The 10,996-nt window shown below is 37.8% G+C and overlaps 1 long non-coding RNA gene across 5 annotated transcripts in view; it reads left to right on the plus strand.

The window, feature by feature from the left end:
• The window catches only part of LOC110401589, an 85,121-nt gene that overhangs the window by 69,021 nt on the left and 5,104 nt on the right, over positions 1 to 10,996 (plus strand). For 3 of the 5 annotated variants that reach the window (XR_002440450.1, XR_002440452.1, XR_002440454.1), the window contains one exon: positions 743 to 837. This is a non-coding gene — a long non-coding RNA (uncharacterized LOC110401589). Of the gene's footprint in view, positions 1 to 742; positions 838 to 5,851; positions 6,049 to 8,837; positions 10,984 to 10,996 lie in introns of those variants that run through there. The other 2 variants (XR_002440453.1, XR_002440451.1) reach the window with 2 other exon arrangements.

Raw genomic sequence — 10,996 nt, forward strand, 5'->3', positions numbered from 1 at the left:
GCTCCTCAAACTAATGCATAATGACACAATTCCACAGCAGTGCTAATTCCATGGTAATGACACTTGACTTCTGCTTTGTGAATTGGGTATTTACAAGGTAGGTTTTCAGGGACTGATCCCATCTCAGGATATCCCTTAAATATGAACATACATAACATCAAAATATAAATGCATTCAGGACAAAAATTTTTAGTGTATTCTTGAGTAAAGTCATGCATAAACCATCATCTGAAATTCCAATAATACAGTAAGCTAGTCTGGAATGTCAGCACTGCAAATTTTCATTTTCACTCACAATTTCAGTCAATAACTTTCATAACAGGTAAAACTTTCAAATATAGAATACATAAATATAAATCAGCCCGTTCCATTCTGTCCATTCTTATTTTTCAGGATATCAGCTAACAGACAAAGCAATTAAATTTATAAGCAAAAAGAAGTTCATCAGCAATCTGCTCATACCTGACCTTGTTGTAAAGACATTGTGTCACACACGTTTGTACTACCACAGGACCTCTTACATTTTACTCTGTTTCCGATATGAGTCATTTCTGTGGCAGAACAGATATCATGAATTCAGATTGATTGTATCAGCAGTGGAACAAATCAGAAACTGCAGCTGCAAATATATAGAAATAGACCTGGTTGGTATATTACCTGGTTGGTTATCCCAAGAAAAAGCAAGCAGGGACATGATACATACCTTGATCTTGTACAAACGCTTTCTTTTTATTTTTTTCAGATTGAATTCCCACTTAAAGTCTCTACTATACTTTTCTCAGAATAGGAGATATTCCCTCTATCCAAAGTGAGAAGACTTTTGCAGAATTCATGAAGGTATAGAAAAACAATTAACTTTCATACAGTTTGGGCCTTTGATTTATACTTAACTACGTTTTAATGGCTTGTTACATTTATTCATGCTGTTTCTTTCATTTTCTAAAAAGTAAAATACTGATTTTCAATCTGTAATCTGGGAACTAATCTCAGTATTTCAGTGATCCGCTTCATAGAAGTGAAGACTCTTAACATTAGTTCTTTTCAATGTCATCTGCTTCACTGAAAACGAGATGCACAAAACCAATTTAAAGTCAAGATTTGTCTGGAAGAAACTTCTTCTGCTTGAGAGCTGGAGAGGAAATAGAAGCTGTCTTCATGGGTTGATGTGACCTAAGTGTCAACGGTTTACGGGCGTTCAGCCCAGTTCCGTGACGAATGGGACGGGGGACCCACGGGCCCACACCCCGGGAAAAGGGAAAAGGGGAAAAGGGTAAGGAGATGGCCCTGAGAGCAAAGGACAGCGGCAACAATCTGAGGAGAAACAAACTAATTTACTAAATAAGATACTGGAATGCAAAACAACACACTATAATACAATATAATTACAATTTAAGCTGATAGATCCAATACAGAGAGAGAGAATGTCCCAAAATCAAGGTAGGCCTTACTCTACTATCGACGATAAGACAGCTGGAGAGAGAGGTGCCACCAGGACGAGAGACGGGCGGAAAAAGGGATGAGGTCTCATGATCTGCAAGTTTTTATCTTTTCCCTCTGGCTGGAAATGGTAACAGAGGAGCAAAGTACCCTGGGGACTGTAGTAGTCCTTCTCTTCTGAGAACCAGGTACATACACTGCATGATGTTATGATGTGGAATACCAATAACCAAAAATAATAAAACCATGACACTAGGTCAATTAGATAAAGTGACACACATATGCAAAACAAGAAAATATGGAGAAAGAAGAACACCAAGAGGCTCTACTACTGCAAGAGAGAACAGAAGAAGAAGTGAAATGGTAAGGTGAAGAGTCAGAAGAAAAATATTCATGAAGGAATAGAAAGACCTAATGAAATGGAAACTGGGGTCCATTTGCTCCTACACAGCTTTGCTTCAACTTCATATCTGTTACCCACAGTAACAGGGACAGAGCAGGTAGACTTCAACAGTCTTGACATGGAGGGTAGGAGTAGGGGCTGCTGCTGTTGCAGGGCTGCATTTGTCGTGAGATTCTCCATCAAGGTAAAGAAAACTGTTGGTGTTGGTAAAATCATACATAGCCGCCAATGCTGTGAGACATCCCAGAGGAGTGCTGTGAGAAAGGTTGCCCCAACTGGACAAAAAGTTATTTATTGAGATACCCAGGGAAGCCTGGAAATACTAGGGATGGTAGAGGAGGAAACATGCTTAAATTTTACTTGATCATATAAAATTTCAGACAATTTTCAGTAGATATACCAGTATCCCCACCTCAGGGCTGCTACCTTACACTGAAGATTTCAGCATGGTAAGAATCATCCTATAATAACTCTGAAACGGCTGTAGCAACTCCTGTTTCACAGTGATGTACCAGAGTGGAGAAAGCCCTTGAGATAAGAGAAATTCATGGCAGGAAGGAGGCTGAGAAAATGAAGAGGTATTTCCTGTATTCCTATAATTTGTGGTACAAATTACTTCCACCAAAATGTATTCCATGTAGTTGAGGGACTCTATACACAGGGCACCTGCATGTTGCCCAGTGCATATATCAATAGTGACACAAACCACCTTAAAACTCATTTTCCAGCTAGAGGTCAGCTGCCTCAAAGGAGCCTGATAATCACAGTGGCTGAGGAAGTAGGAAATGACTCTCAAAACAAACGAGCTTTCAAGATCCAGTTTAGATATATCATTGTAAATTACAATGGCTTCTTGATTTGATCATTAAACTGATAACATAACTGAGAAACTTAGCACCATCACTCTGACAGTTACGCTGGTGTGCCAAGTATGGAAAGCAGCAGCGAAATACTACTTGGTGATATACTATTGTAGCAAAGACTTCTCTGCAGCAGCAGCAAATTCCAGTGCAGTACAACAGTAGTAAAACTGTAGTAAAGTGGAGTAAAATAGTGAAATTCTCTTATTTAAAGTTGAGGGGAGTGTCACACTTTACATAGTCTTGTTATGAAAAGAGCTGTTTGCTACACCCACTAGTGAAACTCAGTACAAAGCAGTAAAACATTGCATTATTTGTGACAGACTCAGATAGAGAGGACCGGACTACTGTGTGTCGCTCTCTAAGAGCCAGCCACACTGACACCTCTTTACAGAGCCCAGAAGGCTGTCCCAGAGTACTGGCAATGGCGACAGGGTGCAGGAGTAAACTGTTTGGACTGAAATAGCATGGGAAAACAAACCAACCAACCACACAAAATCTGAAATACAGAACACGTTTCAGTAACATTTGGCCATCATCTTAGCTTTTGCAGGCAATTCCTCTTCTAGTTCAACATTTCAGCTGAACCTGCTTAAGTCTTCAGAGGCTGCACTGACAAGCAGAAAGTCTAATTACCATGTTTAGTTTGCTCTTTTTAGCATGCTCTGCAGGCCTTGTCATCATTTCACTGTGAAAAGAAGGTGATCCTTTTTTCCTTTTACCAAGTTTTTCACTACCACTCTTGTTAAAGTAATGCGACACCAGAGATTCCTTTGATTGTTTGGCTATGTTAAAATTTCCATTAATGCCATTCTCCTTTGAAACTTCTTCCTGTGGGTTTAGTTTTTTACATCTGGTGGAGAACTTTATTTTCTTTTTCATTTGTTTACTATCACACACAGGAAAAGCATACATAAATCAAATGCTTTGTCCCCCAGGCTTCACTTGTCTTGTCTTTCTTTATGCTGTATCTAAAATTTCTATAAAACCTGTTAATAATCCTATAAAGACATGAAAGGGGAATGTGGTACAATGACAAATCGCTGATGAATGGATATAAAGATATTTTTGAAAAGGGAGGAATTCTCATTGTAGTTAATTTCTCCTTTATTTCTTCTGCTAACTTGAAGATGTTTCAATAGTTTTTATTTACATAATCATATACTTCTGAAATAAAATCTCCTGCATCGCAGTAAGGATGGATAAAATTAGCTAGAAATATAAAAGCACTAGATGTATCTACCGTTTTCATAATAATGTCTTGTCATTGCAAAAGAGGTATCTTGACAAGCACTGGCACTAGCATTAGCAGCAGACAAAGATCATCATTAAACAAAGGCCTTGCTACAAAAAATGGAGAAAAGACTCCCAATTGTAGATTATTTCAGGTCGCACATGAGTGGGGTACTGAATTGCTGTACGCAAAATATTTGAATATTCATGGAAAAAGGTATAGTGAATAATATTATGGAAAGAGGGAAGATAAAAATACTGAACTTTTAAGGATATGAAGTGAGGAAGATGGAACATAAGAAGTGCTGAAATAAAGTTGCATTTTCTTCTGTGAAATCAAAAGACCAATGGCCTAATCACACTGACAGCCATCAGATAGTCTATGGCAATATGGAATAACATGAGATGGGAAATGAATTTTTTTACAACAGCAAAATGTCTTATAATTATACGGATCATTTCAATCCAACCAACTTACTCCTAGATCTGTTTTCTCTAATATCTTCACATTTTTTTCTTTTTCATGTTTGTGCATGATTTTTCCCCATCCCAAGCATTTTTGCCTGAAATGCAATGCAGCTTTTCTTTTCCCTTTTCTTTCTCCAGTGATTGCATGTTTCCTGACTGTACAATCCCAGACCAAATCAGCTTTCACGCAGCACTGTGATGATGATAACATATGACCTAAAAATCACAGAGCAGATATGACAATAGTGACATTGTTGTCACTTGGGATAACAGTAATAAACCTTGCAGAATCACTGCAGATATAATAGTCTGTTTTCTGTGACATTAAACAAGCACACAGAGCTGATCACCTCATTTCTCTTTGTCGCTGTGGTATAAGATTAAGGACTCATGCAAAGGCATTAAAGCCTCTACTGGAAGTTATGGGAATAATGGCTTCTCAACTCAACCGTATCTTTGATCAAGACATTTATGTTTGAGTCACTGTAAATGCTTAACACAGGCCTCCACATCTACTGCTTCACTCCTAAGTCTGTACACTCTGAGAAAAGTACTAGGATATTGAACCAAAAACGTTGTAGTGCCTGATGATATATTACAAGGCATACATAAACAGATGAAATGCAATGAGAAGCTTCTAATGGCAACTGAAGCCCTGAGGAATCAGCATCCATGGCCAAGCATTCTTGCAGATTTTCGCTCAAATGTTTGCAAAGAGTTTTCCCTGCTTCATGTATGCTCCTTTAGCACTGTTATTTCTGGATTTGCTGATTCGGTATTTGTGCTTGGAGTGCTTGATTGGTCATCCAGTTGTCACCAACTGTAGAAATAAGAAGTGTCAAATACTCAGAAAGACTCGTATGCATGTGTAGATATTTTTAATGTCTGAAACCCTTTTTGAAAGCATTCAGCTTCAAAGATTCACTTACTATTCAGTGGCTGCACTCATATGAATACAGTTTTAAGCAAAGGAGTTCATTCCTTATTTTGATGTAGGATCAGTCTTGCTTTTTTATCTAAGCCTTATCCCTTGTCGTGTAGTAAAGCTGACAGGATGACAAAGAAGACTTCAGGGCTAACAAACTTTGTCTGTTCCCCATTCTGACTTCTCAAAAACAGCAAATGTCACTGACATGTATTTAAAACAGGAACAGATCAAACACATATAGGATATTTGGAATAATAAGCCGTAAGGAAAAAAAAAAAGGTAAGTAGTACTTACAGCATTGCTAAAGAACAGGGATTCAGTTGGGGTGACCCTTTGTTCTTTGCAAGTACAGTAACCCTGAATTCTATGAGAGCTGGCCTCAGAGAGGAGCAAGGAAGTGTCTGTGAACCACTTCAGACTTCCAGAAATGGAGAAATAAATGTTAAAGAGACTGACACATAAAAACAATAGAGAAAATGCTTCATAGATCTCGCCATCTTCTCCCTTTCCCCTCTTTCTCAGCTTGGACTCAGCAGCAGCAGAAGTTGCACAAAGTGTTCGTTCGTCACGGCTGCTGTGGCTGCAGTCTTGGCTTTGGCTGCAGTGATCCCACAAGTTCAAGCAGAGAGCAGGGCTGGGGCTCTCTGAAAAGATCCTTCCTTTGGAAAAGAGACACAAAATCAGGAAGTGGTGAGTGCTGACAGACAAAAAGTAGTAAGGTATGTCTCCTTTGTAAGGCTGTGCATGACCCATCTTCTCAGGAGATGAGCACTCACAGTTTTGGAAAGTCTGATGTTGTTTTGCACTCTCCATATAGAAAAATGTAGTGAAAATGAAAAGGAATGTGCATCACACAACATGTACATTGTATCTTCTAGATAACTGTAAACTCATTGAAATGCAGAGCATGCATCAAAAGCTTTGATGGTAGGCTTCTCTCATATTCAACAATGAAAATGGGGGAAAAAAGCCTGAAAATGTGACTGCTGAACTGCAAGGAGAAATTTCCCTCCCAGTACAAAGTGCAGTGATGATGACGTACATGAAAGGAATGAAATCACTATTTCATCCCATCAATGGAGACCAGTGGTTGCCTTTCTGAAAATTTACCTTACTGTGTACTGGGATGTTTCTATCTGTGCAGGCAGAGTACAAAGGCAGGTGGTTTAAATGGAAGGAAAACATAACATCATCTATAATGTCACCCGTGATCTTAAGAGTTGCCTTCAAACAGGAGAGTTGATATAAAGGGGCTAATGGATCCATTCTACTGCCCATAAAGGGAGTGGAGGACATTACAGCTGCTAGGCTCTCTGTGTTTGTCTGGCAGACTGATTTTCAAGGCCCAATGTTTCTACAATCTCTATCATTTGAAAGTAGACTATAAATACCAGCTTTTCTGAAGTTAACAGAAGTTTTACTATTGACTTTGATGGCACCAAGATTTCATAAATATGGTTGTTGTTTTTTCAGTTGACTGAAGTGTTATTTTTGCTTCAAAATGGCACCTTAAGGTGCCTGCAGCCCATAAGATCATATACAGTGTATTGTTTTTAATTGCTAGTCAGACACTGCCAGCACCACATCATATCAATGATCACAGAAATAAGTTCTGGTACACCTAGTTATTTTGCACAGAACATAAATGCATTCAATATGGCAGGATCTTATAGGAGAGGGAATTTGTTTCATTGGGCAAACTGCTACGGTTGGAAAAAGTGATTGTGTTTTGAACCATAAAAGCCCTTCTTCTGCTCTGATGAAATCAGATATTTGTCATATTGATAGATCAACATCACAGCTGTGTGCAAGACCATAGCACATGGGAATGCATTCAGGAAGGAGATGTTACCATCAAACAGTAGAATAAACGAATCACTGTAATTCTGTTGGAAGAGTAACCAGTGTAAAATAAGCTTGTTTAATAGCTTTACAATTGAAGAAGCTTCAGACCTAAGTCTGTGAGCAGAAAATTGGAGACCATCTTAAACAGAGGCTATATATAAGAAAGATTAACCATTAAATTATTGGCTGCTGAGAGGTGCAGTCTGTAGATCACAGAATTTAAGTTATTGGAACTTTCTTTTACAAACAGGCAGAGGATGAGACAGAGGTGAGTTGGCTGCTACTGGCCCTAGTTAGCTCCAGTCCCCCAAGAAAATTGCCCAGAGTCCTAAGGACTGAGAGGCGCTTGACAGCAGCAATCAATATGATGCAGTGCTTCTTTGATTGCTAGACAAAAGTTCAATGATTAAACTTCAGAATCTCAGAAGCAAATGTTTTAGAAATTTTGATCTTGTGAAAAAGGATTAACTAGAAAAAGCTGCATTAAATTTAAACAACGCAAGGACTGGGAAGTAGGCTGGAATGTATCTAAGTAAATTTTATTAAAACTGCACTTACTAGCAACTCATTTATTTGTAAGGGCTTTTGTGTGGGGGATAATGTTTTAAGAGTCACAATTTAATTACTAAGCTACAATTTATGCTAAGCATTCTTTATGCTGTTCTCTATTACTCATAATGCATGTAGAATTTGAATTCATTTGACATCAACATCAATTCCTGAAAATGCTCATATTCCCAATTGCTTTCAAATTGGAAGTGGAGAATTTATTACATTACTTATGCTACGCTTTAATATTGTATTTGTACATCTGTATCTACCATCTTTTCTTCCTTGTACTTCAGTGGGGTCTCAATTATTTTAAAGTACTTTCCTAACTTTTACTAAATCAAGGAGAATTATCTACAGCCTCTAAACCCAGAACAAAGCAATTTAACCTGGTCGTTTCATCACCCATACCGCACATTTCAGATCTACTTATTTCACATTTGTTTGCCCTGAAACTCTCTCAGAAGGAGAATGGCAATTTCAAGAAAGCAATAAAATAATAATCATATCAAGAGTAAAAATTAAAATTTCAGTCTGTGCATGGCATAGAAGCATTGTAATGCTCAATAGTGTCATTTGATTATATTGTAAAGTAATTATACTTAGATTTTTTCCTCTTTCTTACCTTCCTAATACGCTGCTGATATCACCTTGTGACAAGAATATATAATTATATATACACACAATGACAGAAATGATAACATTTGTAACTGATACAATGCCAATACACAATCAAACATGATTTCCTGCAAGCTCAGGCTGAAAATGCCATTTGGATCTATGTGAATAACTCCACTGGAATCCATGGGTACATTTTAGCCCCACTATCAGTAGATGTTCTGTTTCCACTATCAGATCCTAGTAACAATTCTTTCTAGCACTTTTAGGGTTCATTTAAGATTTTCTTATTTCATATTCCTTAATTTCAGTGCTTTTGTCTGTGCTTTTGATTTTGTCACTTAATATCAAAATTTCAACTAATTTTTGGGGTGCTTAACAGACTTTGGGATGAGGATTGGGGATTTTCAGATTAATTGGTTTAACAGTTTTTAGGGACAGGATAAGAGCTTCCTTCTGCTGGACTGAGATTTTCTAACTTTCATTTATTCTACAGAAGAAGTTTGGCAAAGTGGCAGTGTTAGCAGATGGTATGAAGTGGGACAAGAGACAGCCACTGTCATGTCATGAATCTTTCTATGTTGTTTCCATGAAAAAAGAAGCATAGGCAGCCAAGCTGCAACATACAGAAATCTCAGTTTGTATATATTCTATGAGCAGTTGTGAAGAAGAAGAAAAAAGCAAAGGTGAGCAAGGAAAAGAAGACAGTAAAACAGACTGGAAGCACAGGAAGCCGTTAGAGGCTACAGCAGCTGTTGGATAACAGTAAAAGACAGTGGAGGAGGCTAGTAGTACTACGGTACTCCAGCACAAAAAAGAACCACATATTGATGATTCTTCCAGTAATTTTCCTTAAAACCTTCTTTAAAGGTAATTAGAATAAGGAAACCAGAGAAGTTATGAAAAGATCAACTGAGTTAACTCCTCTAATGGAGACATTAATGAGATCTTGTTTTATGGCCAGAATCACTTTTTTTCTGGCTCACAAAGTAATGAAGCTTTCTGCATGGCAAAAATAATGGCCCTAAAAACACAGCATGACACCTTATAAAAAGCAATCCAGCTTGCTTGGGTAGGAAGGAGATCACGTCTGCTGTGCTTGAGTATCTGATGACCATCCTCACTCAGCACATGGGGAATCTTCATGCCTACCAATATGTCTCCCTGAAGCATGAGCCCATCTTTGCTCTAGACACAGAGGGACTGGGAGCTCCTGAAAGGGATCTTGGGGTCAGCGCAAACGTCTCTTTTTCTGGGCTCTGTACTTCTGTCCACTGAACTCTCATCAGGAATCCACACATCTTGACTGCAGTAAACACTGTCGGGAAGGAGATATGACAACCTGCTTCAAAAACCTTGGAAATAGACACTGAAAGATTTTCTCAGCTGCTACAATAACTATAAACACTCAGACCTGTGGAAACAAAAATCAGTATGCAGGGACCAGCCTTGTCAGCTTGACAGTAGTGAAGAACTAACTGCCTGGGGGAATGGAACAGCTCCTCTCAACAGCTTCTCTCTAAGCTGTTTGCAGAACAGGAAACCAAGCATTTGAAAGAGGCAGACAACACTGCACTTCTTTCTCTACTTCATTCCCTATAATACCCCAGAAGACATCCCATGATGTTCTTAGATGCACAAACACCAATCCCCCTAAGAAACCTTACTGAAGACACAGGTACAGCCATATGAGATTGATTGGCAAAGATGCTTATTATTAGAGACAAGGTTATTCCATAACGCCCATCCTTGAAGTCAAAACTGGTGGCATACTGGCAAGATACCTAGTGTGCGTTCATTATTGTACAAGCCTGAACTGCACAATTCCATCTTGGTATTTTCCGTCAGTTTTGATGTGATGTTTTGTTACATAATCTGCTAAAATCACACTAAAACTAGATATCCAACTAAATCAATTAAAACATTCTCTTTTGATCTACAGGTTTTCCATTGTTAATTTCTGCTGTTTCATTTCTCTATTATGCTGATTTTCCCAAAAGATAATTCTTTGTAAATTCCATTAAAACAGTGTTCAACAAGATTATTGAAGGCATCTTACCATTAGCAATATTACAGTTACAGGCTTTACAATTATTCCAATATTATGATTGTGACACAGACTCAGGTAGACCAAAGTCACTGTGAAAGAGCCTAAATGGTTACCAATAATAGTTTAAAATTTGTTTTAATGGAATTATCTGTGATTTTGTTTGTAGAAGATAATATTAAAAGCATACAAGAAAAAGATAAACATTAAAATGAATTAATGTAATGGTATTTATGTGTACAATGTACATCCTTGCAATTGTTTATATTAATACCCAGGAGGTCTGAGTTCCCACAGACTGAAATGGTCTACGATGATTTATGGCAGCTGCTAACATCATAGCACTAAATTCCTATCTGGATTTCAGTTCAAAACTTGACTCAGTCTCATAACTTTGATAACTCATATCCATGGCTTAATTCATTTTCTGATATAATGTTAGTGTCTTGTCATTACTTCTCTGTGGCAAAGCAATCACATGTTCAAAAAGAAACTGAAATGGTGTTATCAACAACCACTATCCTAGATTTTTTTCCAAATTTGTTTAGAAAGTAATTTTGATACCCTGCTTTGGCAGAAGCAATAATGTTTTATTGTATGATTTCATC

This window comes from Numida meleagris, chromosome 1 (genome assembly GCF_002078875.1).
Source record: "Numida meleagris isolate 19003 breed g44 Domestic line chromosome 1, NumMel1.0, whole genome shotgun sequence".
NCBI classification, from domain to species: domain Eukaryota; kingdom Metazoa; phylum Chordata; class Aves; order Galliformes; family Numididae; genus Numida; species Numida meleagris.